The sequence below is a fragment of the Anabrus simplex genome, chromosome 2 (genome assembly GCF_040414725.1).
Source record: "Anabrus simplex isolate iqAnaSimp1 chromosome 2, ASM4041472v1, whole genome shotgun sequence".
NCBI lineage: Eukaryota > Metazoa > Arthropoda > Insecta > Orthoptera > Tettigoniidae > Anabrus > Anabrus simplex.
Genome location: NC_090266.1, coordinates 665,632,425 through 665,648,624, shown reverse-complemented (window position 1 = coordinate 665,648,624; position 16,200 = coordinate 665,632,425). Strand labels below are relative to the sequence as shown.

The window sequence follows — 16,200 nt, the reverse complement described above, 5'->3', positions numbered from 1 at the left end:
TAGTAAATGCACAAAAGCTTGCAGACTGAACACTGAAAGGTATAATGGTCTATAATGAAGATGTATGTATCTATTTATTTATTTATTTATTTATTTATTTATTTATTTATTTATTTATTTATTTATTTATTTAATTTATTTATTTATTTATTATTTGAACATATATAACAAATCTAAATCTGAAATAAAAGTACGTGGGGAAACTTGGCTTCTCTTCTTTAGCGACCCAAGATGATGGTTAGTTTCTACCATTCGTAGTAATCGACAGACAACGACGAACAAGTTCAACAGTATCACACTTCGCTGAATTTGTTTAACTATACTCAAGTCCCGGAGATCTAACCATAGACGCACGGTATTCTGATACATGTACTGTAGCATCTCCAATTCTGTACCTTGACATCACACAGTGATTTCAATACTGCTTTTTATATATTGTCCACTTTGTAAAATACGCGTCTTCTGCTCAGAATTCATCTAGGCCATTAAAAGGAGACCGTAGACTTTTAACAGGTACAGCAGTACAACAACTCATTCAATATATTAGACAACAGACAATACATAACATGCAATCTACGACTGATAACAGACCATAGAAGATGTACCCTTGTTAACAGACGATGGTCAATAGCCACTGGATAATAGACAATGAAAAAAAAAAAAATGAAATGACGTATGGCTTTTAGTGCCGGGAGATCCCAGGACGGGTTCGGCTCGCCAGGTGCAGGTCTTTTGTTTTGACTCCCATAAGCGACCTGCGCGTCGTCATGAGGATAAAATGATGATGAAGGCAACACATACACCCATTCCCCGTGCCAGGGAAATTAACCAAAGGTGGTTAAAATTCCCGACCCTTCCGGAAGTCGTACCCGGGACCCCTGTGACCAAAGGCCAGCACGCTAACCATTTAGCCATGGAGCCGGGCAATAGACAATAATCTATCTCGGGGTTGTATATCTGTGCTATTCTTCTTCTTCTTCTTCTTCTTCTGTTTACCCTCCAGGGTTGGTTTTTCCTTCGGACTCAGCGAGGGATCGCACCTCTACCGCCTCAAGGGCAGTGTCCTGGAGCATGAGACATTGGGTCAGGGGATACAACTGGGGAGAATTAATAATTTGAAAAGTGGTACGAGAGTTGGGACGGGGTCCACTCAGCCTCGGGAGGTCAAATGAGTAGCGGTGGGTTCGATTCCCACCTGAGCCATCCTGGAAGTGGTTTTCCGTGGTTTCCCACTTCTCCTCCAGGCAAATGCCAGGATGGTACCTAACTTAAGGCCACGGCCTTAATGCATTAAACACACCTTATATAGGCAACCAGCATCCCCTCCACTATACAGACTACCGTCTTCATGTACTAATGATTCATACAATTTCTAGCTGTGCGACAAACTGGTCATTCATTGAACTTTTCGTTGTTGTTGTTGTTGTTGTTGTTGTTGTTCGCAAGTTCAACAGAATATGTACAAGCAATATCCAACGTGGAAAACCTTTCGGCTTCTACATACAGCATAACATACAAAATAAATGAATACTGAAATGAACATAATAGGTATATTTATCTCAGGGTTGTATATCTGTGCTATTCTTCTTCTTCTTCTTCTTCTTCTTCTTAATCTGTTTACCCTCCAGGGTTGGTTTTCCCTCGGACTCAGCGAGGGATCCCACCTCTACCGCCTCAAGGGCAGTGTCCTGGAGCATGAGACATTGGGTCAGGGGATACAACTGGGGAGGATGACCAGTACCTCGCCCAGGCGGCCTCACCTGCTATGCTGAACAGGGGCCTTGTGAAGGGATGGGAAGATTGGAAGGGATAGACAAGGAAGAGGGAAGGAAGCGGCCATGGCCTTAAGTAAGGTACCATCCCGGCATTTGCCTGGGGGAGAAGTGGGAAACCACGGAAAACCACATCCAGGATGGCTGAGGTGGGAATCGAACCCACCGCTACTCATTTCACCTCCCGAGGCTGAGTGAACCCCGTCCCAACCCTCGTACCACTTTTCAAATTTCGTGGCAGAGCCGGGAATCGAACCCGGGCCTCCCGGGGTGGCAGGTAATCACACTAACCACTACACCACAGAGGAGGACTGCTATTACTAATTTATACGGTTTAATTAGATATAAAAATTCCTGTGGCGCGTGCATCAAGTTTAGTCCTTACAAGGAGAGGCCAGACCCTGCATACAACCGATTTCAACGAGCTTCAATGTACCCACTGGGGTACACTCAACAGTAGCTCGTGTTTAAGGGCTTAGGTCAGTACGCTTTCGTTTTCGAAAAAAAAAAAAAAAGAGGACAAATTTCATGACGCAGGATCCGCTTCGGACCAGGTGGAGGTGATAGAACACTAAAAGGCGAACACATTTTATTTAAACATGTCAGGTCTGCAACCTTATAATTTCCGAAAAATCGATGAAACCCTCGATTCCAGTGCAACGCATATATACATGGAGGTTACAAAGCAGTCAAGCGGAGCGGTGTTTGAGCGGTCACCGTAATTGTCTACGAAATTCGGCGATGTGAGCTCGAGTCTTATCGTAACTGTTATTTTTGTACAAAGTAAATGGTTATTTGAGAGAACATGAAGATAAAATTGCGAATAAAATTAATAAGCAACCTGCAGTGAACTTTATTTTCTACCTTAAATCAATATATATATGTTAGAGAGAGAGAAATCCAGGAGTAATTGTGAAAACATTTAGACCTCCTCCCTCCCCCCTCCCACACACACCACGACGCAACAGCCCCGAAAGGTCTACGAAGCGACCGCTGCTCGGCCCGAGGGCCTGCAGATTATGAGGTGTAGTGTGGTCAGCACGACAAGTCCCCTCGGTCGTTATTCTTGGCTTTCTAGACCTGGACCGCCATCTCACTGTCAGATGGCTCCTCAATTGTAATCACGTAGGCTGAGTGGACCTCGAACCAGCCTTCAGATCCAAGTAAAAATCCCTGACCTGGCCGGGAATCGAACCCGGTGCCTCCGAGTAAGAGGCAGGCACGCTATCCATACACCGCGCGGCCAGCGGGAAATGTTAGGCCTATATTATTTTCAGGTAGAATATAAAGTGTACTGCAATTGGCGTAATGTTTTTCTTCCCATTTTTATCCTCACGTTCCCTCAAATAGTAATTTATTTTGTACAAGAAATATAGCTGCTACGAGATTCGAACTTACGTCTTGCACGTTCGCACAGAAGGACGGTGACCACTAGGCTACCAATGTGGTTGACTGTGACGCACCTCTCCATATATATATGAGTTGCATTGGAATCGGGGATTCATCAAAGTTTCGGAAATTATTTGTTTGTGAACCTGACATGTTTAAGTAGAATTTGTTTGCTTTTTAGTGTTCTGTCACCTCCAATTTGTCCGAAGCGCATCCTCCATCTTGACATTTGACCTAATTTTTTTGAAAACGAAAGCGTATAGACCTAAACGTCCATCTGTGTGGTGTAGTGGTTAGTGTGATTAGTTGCCACCCCTGGAGGCCCGAGTTCGATTCTCGGCTCTTCCCCGAAATTTGAAAAGTGGTACGAGGGCTGGAACAGGGGTCCACTCAGCCTAGCGAGGTCAACAGAGTAGAGCGGAGTTCTATTTCCTCCTCAGCCATCCTCGAAGTGGTTTTCCGTGGTTTCTCCGATTCTTCAGGCAAATGCCAGGATGGTACCTAACTTAAGGCCACGGCCGCTTCCTTGCCTCTTCCTTGTCCATTCCTTCCAATATTCCCATCTCCCTGCCAGGACCCTGTTCAGCATAGCCTGGGTGAGGTATTGGTCCTCCTTGGTTGTACCACCGACCCGAAGTGTCACGCTCCAGGACACTGCCCTTGAGGCGGTAGAGGTGGGATCCCTCGCTCAGTCCGAGGGAAAAACCGACCCTGGAGGGTAAACGGATTAAGAAAGAAAGAAAGATAGATAATAATAATAATAATAATAATAATAATAATAATAATAATAATAATAATAATAATAATAATAATAATAATAATAATAATAATAATAATAATAATAATAATAATAATTTTACGTCCCGCTAATTACTTTTGTGGTTTGGGTCACGTAGCTGTCACCTTGAATTTGGAAGATAGTGGGTTCGAACACCACTGTTGGCAGCCCTGAAGATGTTTTCCGTAGTTTCCCATTTTTATTCCAAGCAAATGTTGGGGCTCTACCTTGCTTAAGGCCGCGATCGCTTCCTTTTTAGTCCTAGCCGCTTCCTCTCCCACTGTCGTCATAAAACCTGTCTGTGTCAGTATGACGTAAAGCAAATAGCAAAATTTCTTCACTGAATTCGATAGCTGGAGTCGTTCATGTGCGGCCAGTATCTAGTATTCCGGGAGATAGTGGGCTCGAACCCCACTGTCGGCAGCCCTGAAGATGGTTTTCCATGGTTTCCCATTTTCACACCAGGCAAATCCTGGAGCTGTACCTTAATTAAGGCCACAGCCGCTTCCTTCCCACTCTTAGCCCTTTCCTATCCCATCGTCGCCATAAGATCTATCTGTGTCGGTGCGACCTAAGGAAAAAAAAATCTGCTATTTTCATAGAGCCAAGGTGACAGAATATTGTCCTGCAGGAGTCCTTTTGCGAGCTTATAAATCAACCGATACGAGGCTGGCGATGTTAGCACCTTCAAATACCCCACAGACTGAGCCGGGATCGACCCCGCCAACTTGGGCTCAGAAAGCCAACGCTTCTGTTCTATGGGACATTCATCCTGGCTATGTTATCTGCTGCTTGGTGGCAGTGAGTAATATGGCTTCTAAAAACAATCATTCTTTCTTTCTTAGGCGGGTTGAGTGGATCAGACGGTTGAGGCGCTGGACTTCTGACCCCAACTTGGCAGGTTCGATCCTGGCTCAGCCCGGTGGTATTTGAAGGTGCTCAGATACGCCAGCCTCGTGTTGGTAGATTTACTGGCACGAAAAGAACTCCTGCGGGACTAAATTCCGGCACCTTGGCATCTCCGAAAACTGTAAACGTAGTTAGTGGGACGTGAAGTCAACAACATTATTATTACTTTCTTTCTTAATATGTTTATCCTCTAGGGTCGGTTTCTCCCTCGGACTAAGCGAGGAACCCCCTCTCCTCCGCCTCATAGGCAGTGTCCTGGAGCGTGAGACTTTGGGTCGGGGGATGAAACTGGGAAGAAGGACCAGTACCTCGCCCAGGCTCCCTCACCTGCTGTGCTGAACGGGAGCCTCGTAGAGGGATGGGAGGATTGGAAGGGGCAGACAAGGAAGAGGGAAGGAAGCGGCCGTAGCCTTAAGATAGGTACCATCCCGGCATTTGCCTGGAGGAGAAGCAGGAAACCACGGAAAACCACTTCGAGGATGGCTGAGGTGAGAATCGAACTCACCTCTACTCAGGTGACCTCCCGAGACTGAGTGGACCCCGTTCACGGCGGAGCTGGGAATCGAACTCGGGCCTCCGGGGTTGGTAGCTAATAACGCTAACCACTACACCACCGAGGCGGACTTCTAAAAACAATTTGCTGTGTAATACATCGATGTAGAAAATCAGTCAAACTGTATTAGGGCTATTATTTAGCGTATTGCTATAAATATAATATCCTATTCGTGTACCTCAGTGTGATGGGACTGGGAAGATACAGCACACTGGTGAATTATCACCTACTTTTTCTCATTAAGACAAATTCACCGACTGGCATTCTGAAGAAACAGCATTTGGAAATTCAACTTCGAATTATAGCGCTGACAGTTACTATCTTGAGTGCTTTTTTTTTCTCACTCTTTTCCGAACTTACTCCGAAAATACTGAGACAGGACTTACACTTCCAATCACAGGCTAAAATACCAGCAGCTACACTCTCACGGATCCTACAATTGCATGAATCCGCAAACAGTTCATAAACATAAATGTATGTAGGTCGATGTCCAAGAAAAATGTGATATACTCACGTTCCATCATAGTCATCCTTATGAAGAACATTTGCAGTAGAAGTACTTTCTTTTTTTATCAACTTGTTTTACGTCGCACAGACACAGAGAGATCTTATGGCGACGATGGGATAGGAGAGGCCTAGGAGCGGGAAGGAAGTGGCCGTGGCCTTAATTAAGGTACAGCCCCAGCTCTTGCCTGGTGTTAAAATAAGAAACCAGGAAAAAGATCTTCGGGACTGGTGACAGTGGGGTTCGAGCCCACTATCTCCCGGTTGCAAGTTAACAGCTGCGTGCACCTAACTGCACGGCCAACTCGCCCGGTAGAAGTCCCTTCAGGTTCATCTTTATCTGTATGAAATATCAACTTTCGAGAATATCTACTTTTAAGTAAACATATGTCGTGGTCATAGCCAAGTGACCTCCAGTTTTAGGCCTACGTGGAATCTGAACCTCAGGGACGTGGCATTTGATTTAAAAAATATCACGTGCATTGGCCGGAATTCGAACCGCGGGCCCCTAGCGACAGACCAGTGATGATGCCACTCAGCTATCACGCCCTATAGCATCCTCTAAAATGGAAAATTCTTTGAACATTTTTGGGACCACCTCAAGGAATATCCGATAAATTGAATCAGAATATTAAAAACAGTAGACACTCTCAGCAATTCGCTAATAATTTTAAATTCATAAACCACACAGAACAACGTAAAATACTGTACCTTCTATCTTCCTGTATTAAATGCTTTTCGATTTTATTCTCATTGTCTAATAGTGACCAGACATTTGGAACAAATATTGTACCTTACAACATGACATTGCCGAGAAAAGAAACAAAGAATGGATGGAGTTTAGCATAGTGTGTTCATTTATTTATTTATTAGTGCAACATAAGATTTTGAGTACTTGGGCTGCCATTTATTCAGCCTATTGGTTTACACGTCACAGGCAATATTCATTATGTTTCTCAGTTACTATGAATTGTCATGTGCGTGGATTCAAAAACAGCGCTCTACAGTCCGTGCTATTTCCCGCTAGAGGCTCTGCCATCAATTCCCTCCGCGCAGAGTGTAGCTAGCCACTTGTCTGTTACCAGTCCCCTTGTGGAGTATTGGCGAGTGTGGTAGGTTGTTCTATGCGGCTCTGAGGCAGTTGTATGAGGAAATAGAACGAGGTGAATTTATCCCAGTTATTTGGTTTCACAAGGATTAGTTTATTGGAATTGCATCATCTGACTTGGAAACAAGCGTGTGAGTACTGGTGTATCATTTGATGTTCGAGGAGATCGTAAGTGTGTTAAGTTACAGTAACAAGTACAGCCATGCCGGCTGTTAGATAATATTATTTGTTTGGTGATGTGGCAATATATTTATTAAAAATAGCGACCAGTTTTTATAAGTCTTCAATAATTTTCGTAATAGTCTCGGGTGTTTTTAGAAACAAGCTTGAATTGCGCTCTAAGCTCCATTTCGAATGGAGCAGGAATACTCGAATGTAACGTGTGAATCGTACTGATAATGTCTATCTTAGTGAATGTAATTCCGAATCTGTTAATTTTAATTCATTTTCATTCTTTCATGTGGATTTTGTCTAGATGTACACAAACTACTGCTAAGCCTGCAGCCGTAGAGTGTTGGGCGTTAGCTTTATATTTTACTCTGTTTGGGATTGGAGTACTCTGTGTGCCTCAATACATGCTGCATTGTTTTGGAACATCGTCATACTGGGCTGTTCCCCTTTCTGCGACTGCTTTTGTCAGAGTGGTTTCATAACATTTCCTGCTGTTTGATTTGCAGGCAGATCCATTCTTAGTTCTAAAGGTGCTTGCGAGTGAAATTTGTGCCATTGAAGCTCCTGATTCACAGTTACGTTGCTGTACTTGCAGGGTATCGTGAATTCGAAGGCTCACGTTACTGTGTTTAGAACGTATCCGTAAAGTAAACGGCATTTACTGAATAATTTCTAACTTATGTATTGAATTTAGTAGGGAAATACACACGGATTGTGCGACTGTACGAAGACTGCACCTCCTATGTTAGTATGAATGAGACATTGACATAAGAGACCAATATGAATGAGTGTCACAAGATCGTTGTGTGTAGAAAGAGGAAGTATAGCGCGATGGTAGTATCCTGTTTAAAAAAACCTACCTAGTATGACTGGTCATCTGTATAGTTTTAATACGAGCTGAGGGTACGAAACCATGCATGGCCTATTTAGGTAATACGGTATTGGAGAAAGCGGTGACTGGATTTGTAGCCACATTGTGGTTATGATATAATGCAGGTCAGTGATCCCTCGACACGGTGCGTTACGATAAATCGATGAACTCGCCCTAGTAGCGCCATGATTCGATATACGAACGCTATGTTTCATTGATATCCATGCTTACAAGGCGGTGATATTTCAATTAAGCTGAAGGCAGATAAAGACTGTTTCAGCGCTCTGTATTCGCAAGATCGTGATTGGGTGCTTTATTTAACATCGTGTGGGAGAAATACTAGGGCAGTGCAGACATTACTTTCTCTTGTGAGTTACTTATTTATACTTAGCTTCCAAGAAAGAAATGAGCGTGACTTTATTGCTTTTCTATCTGTAAGTGGCATCGGATGCTTAAACCTAACACGGAATGTCCACATTTCTTCAAATATATAGCAACTTCCTAGTTTTTGGAAAGAACAGGGATGTACATAATTTAATAATTTCTGTACTTTCTAACATAATTATAGGTTCATAAGCTTAAATTCTGGATATAAGAAAATCGTCGATTCGATTTTAGATTTCTCGTATGATTTTTTTATATATTTATGCATCGTTGTAAGTTTAGCAGACAAGCGTCCCTCAGTTATGTTACTATGTAAGGGCTCCAGTTTCGAAATACTACATCGTAAATGGGAAATTTCTTAGAGTTAAATTCATTAAAGCTTATTTTTCAGGCGATACATATTAGTGGACTTCATTATCTTCAGTTAATATGAATTCCGGAATTAACCATCCTACCGTTTCAATTTACGTGTTTAACTTGCTTCATGATATTAAAAAAATATAACTCTGGAATCTGCCATCCAGAAGTTAAGTAACCCCCACCTTTCACATCAGTTGTAAAAGAGAGATACAGTATCCTATGGGGAGAGTCGGTAATATGGGAATTGCTAGAACACTTTCTCCTATTTTTTGCAAGTGAGTTGTGCAACCGATTTCATTCGGTCCTGCCTTCGTTAAAATTTAGTTCAGAGGCTTACTTTGCTTTCAGTTATGCCAATAATTAAAATCGGGTACTTGATAAATCTTGGAATGGATTTTTTTTTTGCTTAACGTCGCACAGACACAGATAGGCCTGATGGCGACGATGGGATAGGGAAGGCCTAGGCGTGGGAAGGAAGCGGCCGTGACCTTAAGGTACAGCCGCAGCATTTGCATGGCGTGAAAATGGGAAACCACGGAAAACCATCTTTAGGGCTGCCGACAGTGGTATTCAAACCCACTAACTCCCGCATGCAAGCTCACAGCTGCGCGACTCTAACCGCACGGCCAACTCGCCCGATTGGATTAAAATAAAGATCCTGATGCAGCAGTGTTCCCGAAACTTAAAGTATGATTGTTTGCCTAAAGACTCTTCGTCCTTTTAATTGCTTTACATCGGTAATTGAGAATGTCTTTCAGAAAAAGTGGCCTTCCTTGCGTATTTCTTAAACGTTGCTGTTAAGATCTGTTCCACTATTTTTAGATGAAAATTGATTGGACAACAAATATAGGCTCTGCAAATTTCTTTTGGTTTTGTACAAGTATTGTCAAACTATGAGAGGTATTTATTACCACATCAGTCGCATGTAAGATATTTCGACGTATACCCTGAAACAGATTCATTTAGATAAGTTTTTTCTACTTATAATTTTTGTGTGGAATAGAACAATTGCGTCGCTCGATCGAGGAGATTTATCCATTGGCTGCTTTATAGCTTCCTGATTTCGAATCTGTTTAGCCAGGAACGACTGTTCATGTTTGTCCAGAACGCTGCGCACAAGGACCTTGACGGAGTCAAATGCCCTGTGGTTCACGGAAATTTCTACAGTAATGTTGATCAGTTCTGAAAACTTCAGGAAATTTGAATAGGAGCTGGAATGTTACAGTTCATTAATCGCCGGGTTGAGGTGCCGGTACTCAAAAATGCACAGCCTCGTTTCGGTAAATGTATCAAAGAAATGTAAAGGAACAAATTCCGGCGCCTTCGAAAACCGTTAAAAGTAATTATTAGGACGTAAAACCACTGTTATTAGTATATATCTTCTTAACGTTTCCCATGATGTATTTAAATCTTTTATTTGTATAAGTATACGCCCAACCTATAAAATATAGTGTTTACGAAATTCAGTTCAACTTTTGGTGTGAATCACATTGCAGTATTGTTCCTATTGTAACTGTCTCCTTGTACAGATTTTCCGTATTTATATGGAGTTTATCTCGGGTTTTATGAACATCTTGAAGGAAATAGTTTTGCTGGGGTAAAATGGCTAAAGCATAGAACACTGTTACGAATATTCTATACTTTGATGCTTAAACACCATGTACAGTACTGCTTTTCTCTTAAATGAATGTGAAAATTTGACGATGCTAGTGGTGGTTTTTTTTTTTTAGCATTTATTGTTAAGGATAAATTTCGTAAGGCGTGCGCTCAGGAGTTGGAGTTGACGCTGCGGTTTTATTTCCCTGTACCGTACACTGTTACTATCATGATACTTCCAATATCGCTGTATAAAGCCTGTCGAACGAAGGTGCTATATGAAAATTGAATTATCATTAGGGGGTGTATCCGATAATTTAACTTTTTTCATATTAGGGGTAGCATTTCGGACTAATAGATGTACAGTAGATAGCTTAAATGGACGATAGCAAAATAAAGCCTGAGCAGGACTGACCTTCAGTGGGTTGAGAGTAGGTCGCTGCGTCATTAGAATGACTTCAGTCAAGGTCAGGGACTCCTACTCGGAAACGCTATAATTAAAGAAATAAACAAGACGATTCTGGAGAACAATTTTACAGAGTCCTGTTCCGGGCGAGGAACAGTCAGATCATAATCGTAACGAGGTGATCAAACATTCTGTCGACAATTAAAATTTTCCGTACAGTGTATACCCTGAATTTTCGTTCACTTCACACAAATGCAGTAACAATTCCTCCGTGGCTTAAGTTATCAAAATAGTTTAATATTTACATGTGCCCATCCGAGGGGTGGGAAGAGCAACACACCGATCGACTACCTCTAATTGAGAATCCACATGCTTCGAAACATGTGAAACGCGAATCTCCCAGTCCCTAAACACACACACACACACACACACACTTTTGGTTATATAAACTGTCATACTTACATATTTGTGTAACGGATATGGCCAGTAATCTTTCTTAGAGATACGAAGGAGCCTGATATTATATCAAGGAAGCAGAGAAATCTTACACATCCGGTTGGGATGTCGGTGGAAGCTGACTAATGATTTTGTTGCCTAATCTAAAGATATTTCCACACTCGAACTCTTTGGACTTCTGGATTTTTATTGAATCATAATTTTCAAATTAAGAACTGTCTACTCTTGTACGTGGCCTCATTTTATTACTAAGCAAGGGCATGTCAACCTATCATGGCTAGAAATATTTTAGCTAATGTTAGAGATGCTGAAAATATTAGTTATTGATGTGTGAAGATTATTTTAGGGCTCTTCATTTTATGTATTAAGTAACATTGATATGTTTGTACCTATTTTGAACTGGGCAAGATATAGCATATTATACTTTGTTTATTTAGTAGCCTATACTTTTTCTCAGGGTTACTCATTTTTACTTTATACTTAATCGAAGAATAATTAGTTACTTGCATACAAACATTTCTTGTGGCCGGTAGACATCGGGGCAGAGTATGCAAGAGAACTGTGGGATAAGTCTGCTGCTGGTTCAAGTCCGGCCACGGGCGTGACAGTCCCCTTTTCAATCTGTCACTATTGATCTGCATTTAGGGCAGCCGCCTAGGTGGCAGAATCCCTATGTTATTTTCTGAGCCTTTTCTTAAATAATTACAAAGAAATTGGAAAAAACTAATATTTGTTCCAATTTGTCCTCTTGAATTCCAACTTTATCTTCATATTCTGATCTTTGCTACTTCTAAAGACACTGCTCAAACTTATTTGTCTACTAAAGTCATTCCATGCAATCTCTGCACGGACAGCTCGGAACATACCACTTAGTCGAGCAGCTCGTCTCCTATGACCCAGTTCTTCTCAGCCCAAAGTTTTTTGTAACCCTTAATCTTTTGCCAGAGATCACCCAGAACAAATCGAGCTGCTTTTCTTTGGATTTTTCCAGTTCTTTAATAAAGTAATCCTGGTGAGGGTCCCAAACACTGGAACCATATTCTAGTTGGGGTCCTACCACAGACTTACATGCCCTCTCCTTTACATCCTTACAACCTCTAAATACCCTCATAACCATGTGACCGGGCGAGTTGGCCGCGCGGTTAGAGGCGCGCGGCTGTGTGCTTGCATCCGGGAGGTAGTGTGTTCGAATCCCACTGTCGGCAGCACTGAATGTTTTTCCGTGGTTTTCCATTTTCACACCAGGCAAATGCTAGAGCTGTACCTTAAGGCCACGGCCGCTTTCTTCCAACTCCTAGGCCTTTCCTATCCCATCGTCGCCATAAGACCTATCTGTGTCGGTGCGACGTAAAACCACTAATACAACCGTGTGCAGAGATCTGTACCCTTTATTTACAGTCCTATTTATGTGATTACCCCAAGGAAGATCTTTCCTTATATTAAAACCTAGGTACTTGTTATTTCATCGTGTCCTGTACGAAAAACTAACGTTTAATGTTCCATACAATTTGCTCAGCATATGCATAAAAAAAATGCAAATAGAGGCCGTATGATCGAGCTACACGGAAGCCATTTAAAAAGATTTTTGTGCTCTACGGTTAATCTAGTCGAGTTAAATTCAATGTCTATGTTTACAGCATATTAAAAGCATTTATTTAAAATTTTAAATATGACTTCCCTATATTGGACAGGTCGGTACCTCTGAAGCACGTGATAATGTTCCAACTGGATCAGTACTGCGAGTTGTACGAAAGTTGCCGTATAATGCAGACTGGATTTTTAATGGAATACACATTCCATATTTCTTCAATATCCTCGAATTCTTAAGTTCATTACTAAGTGTGTGTTATATTATTTTCAGATCCCGTTAAATGGATGCACTCGGTAAAAATAAATTGAACAGTTGAGAAATGATTAGAAGCTGTAATTGTGTTATCCGAAGATTCCAAATATAAAACATTGTTCTTTGTGAATTTCCATGGGTAAACAGAACTAGTCTGAGATTTCCTTTCATGGAAGGCACTGTACTTTGAAGCTATTCCTATCAGTGGTATTTAGACATCAGTAGCATTCAGTATTAAGTTATGAGGAGTTTTTAATTCTATGTGCACTGTTGAGAACAGTTACCCGTGGACTATCAAACTTTTAGCATAGAAGCTGAGTGAAGAAAATGGTTCTTGGCAGAGCTTTAATTACTTCTTTCTTTGAAAGCTGGTGCATTGAGCTCGCAGTTGCGATCAACGGTATTCTGTAAGGAAGAAGTGAACACTGATGAAACTGTTTACATAGGTCTGTTCTCGGACAAAACTTTGCTGTATGGACATGAAAGGCGAGTGAACTCGGGATATCTTATTCATAAGTTAAACCCATAAATGAGACTTAAGATATTTTGCTCTGACGTAGGCCGAGAGACAGATAGAAAAATATTGTACCTATTGTACCTGGTGCAAAGTTAGAAGTAACGGACATGAAAGTGGCTAGAACGATAGCTAGTACAAACAGGTGGGAACAGTGGTAGGAAGGTACTCGGAATGAGATGGAGTATACCTTGGCGAATAACGGACTCGGCCATGGAAGGTACGAGAGGTAGAGAGAGATAAATATGTCGCAGCTCTTTGCAAATAGCGGAGGCGCTTAATGCAGAGCTTTGCAGGCTGAACACTGAAAGGCTTGACAGACAATTAGGAAGGTGTATGAACACTATGTATGCCTGTTGAATCCACTATAAGATCACTGTGCAATTATCTTGTGGTTAATACTAATTAATTTTTGGCCATGAGATTGACAGAAATCTTCATTAAATCTATATAAATATTGACGATGGGTAATACACCAGCTTCTTTAAACTATAAATGCCTTGCCGTGTTCTGGGCGCCTTATAGTCCCGAGCTCTGTATGCACTGTAGTACGCATGGCAACGTCGTGTAATATGACGTCACTGATGATATCACGCTCAGTATGATGTTATCCCACACGGAATGGGCGGAGGTTAGTCTGCGCAGCATGCGCGGACCGGAGTAGTAGTCCTTGACGGGAAGTTTCTCACGTCACACTTTCCAGTCCGATGCTTACTTGCCCTTTACCGAGATCGCACATTCCAACTAGAATTTAAATATCGTACGAGACCATGTCGTGTTCCTGATTTTAAGATCCAAAGTGAATTTGTCGTGAAATGTCTTTCGGAATATTGAGGCAAAACATACCTTGGCTAACCAATCAGTCACTGGTATGTTATTGATCAGTGACATTTTAGGTCAACGCAATTTTTTTCCCCGCTTCGGCACAACTAGGGCATCAGAGGGCTGGCAGTACAAACATGCTGGGTAAATTACTCCTCACTCAGCACTCATAGCAGTGCCCATCACTGATTCAAAGGCGCAAATACCGGATGGGGAACCTCGTTCTTTCATTAACGCGGAGAATGTTTCAATTTATTTTTGATTGTGCAGCATTCACGAGAGGCTCTCATTGTGTTCTTTAAACTTGGTTTTGTTTTAATGCAAATGTTTATAGTTTTTGTCTACATAATGATTAGTTGCAGCAGTGATGAGCTTACAGTAGCAAGCAAACTATACTTAACTTCATTTTCTATCAGAACAGATTATCAGATTGATAAGTGAAGGCAGTAATCCGGTGAATTCCACCATTTAGCCTACACCAGCAAGTGAAGAAAGACCCACAGAATTTCTACAACTATTTTAAGAACATCAGTATTTGCTAACCGGAAGTGAAGGCAATAGGAAACAGACGTAAAATTATTTCTGTGGAAAGAAAATGGGTCATTACGTTAATATCTTCAATAACACAACCTGTACTTCATTAAGATTTTTTTTTTAGAGTGTAAGCTTAAATATATTAAACAATTACTAAAATAAGAATTTTGTATTTAATGAGCAGAGGTGCCTTATGTATCTGCTTATTTAACAATTTACATACTTAAAAATACATGTTTCACTGATCATCAGCAACTTCCGTTTTCAAAGACGGCAACAGTTGGGGAGTTTCCTTTTCAAGTTCATATCTTTTTAATATGTTGGCTACACATTTGAGTTAATATTTGAATGTGATATTTTTATAGTTTATTTTAAATAAGCACATGCAATATCATTAAAATACAAATACATAAACATTAAGATAATAAGCAATTTGAGATAATTACAGTAAGATAAACATACAAAGATAAGTAATTTTATTAAAATAATTAAACCGGATTTCCAGTTAAGGTAGAAGCATCAGTAGCTTTTTTTTTTTTACATAATCCAGGGAAAAAATTTGCTAATAAAGTACCACATTATCTTTATGTACTGAGATAGATCACTTTGTGCCCAATAAGATGCATAAAAAGAATGTATTCATGGAATTGGTAATCATCCCTTAAAATTAATTTTTAAAATGTGTGTTTTTGTACATGTAGCTGACCTCATTTTTAATCTCCTAAAGCGGACACTTTTCAGCACCCATAAGTGACACAGATTATACTGTATGATATAACAAAATAAATTATCCTTTAATAAACAATTCATTGTTTATAAGTTACCGCCTAAACATTACATATATCTTGTATGGTATATTTTAAGCAGGATACTTCCCCCTAGCTTTATACAGAAGAGTGGTTTTTGGTAACCCTTATTTTGAAGCTCCTGTATTTACTGGCATTCCTAGTTATACATCATCCAATGCTGCATCCATAGATGACTGTGGGTACTTTAGAAATTTACTTTCTTGAGGGTCTATGTTATATCACCACCTTTCCTGATGTCATCCTCCTCTGAGGAGTTATTGAGATTAAATGGTGTGTATATGGCAGTAGGAAGCGACATAGCCTACTCCTATCAAATAGCATCAAGGGGTCTGCTCAACGCTTTGCGTCCCCATCTGACGAATGAATCACCAACAGCGTCATATGCCCTCACTCCATGTGAGCACTGTGGAGAGGTTTGGAA

The 16,200-nt window shown here is 41.0% G+C and overlaps 1 protein-coding gene across 8 annotated transcripts in view; it reads left to right on the top strand.

The window, feature by feature from the left end:
• The window catches only part of PMCA (plasma membrane calcium-transporting ATPase 3), a 1,641,549-nt gene that overhangs the window by 468,480 nt on the left and 1,156,869 nt on the right, over positions 1-16,200 (top strand). For 6 of the 8 annotated variants that reach the window (XM_067141188.2, XM_067141187.2, XM_067141184.2 and 3 more), the window contains exon 1: positions 7,006-7,144. The exons of 1 other annotated variant lie outside the window; for it this stretch is intronic. The gene's annotated coding sequence lies outside the window, so the exon portion shown is untranslated. Of the gene's footprint in view, positions 1-7,005; positions 7,182-16,200 lie in introns of those variants that run through there. One more of the 8 variants, XM_067141185.2, reaches the window with a different exon arrangement.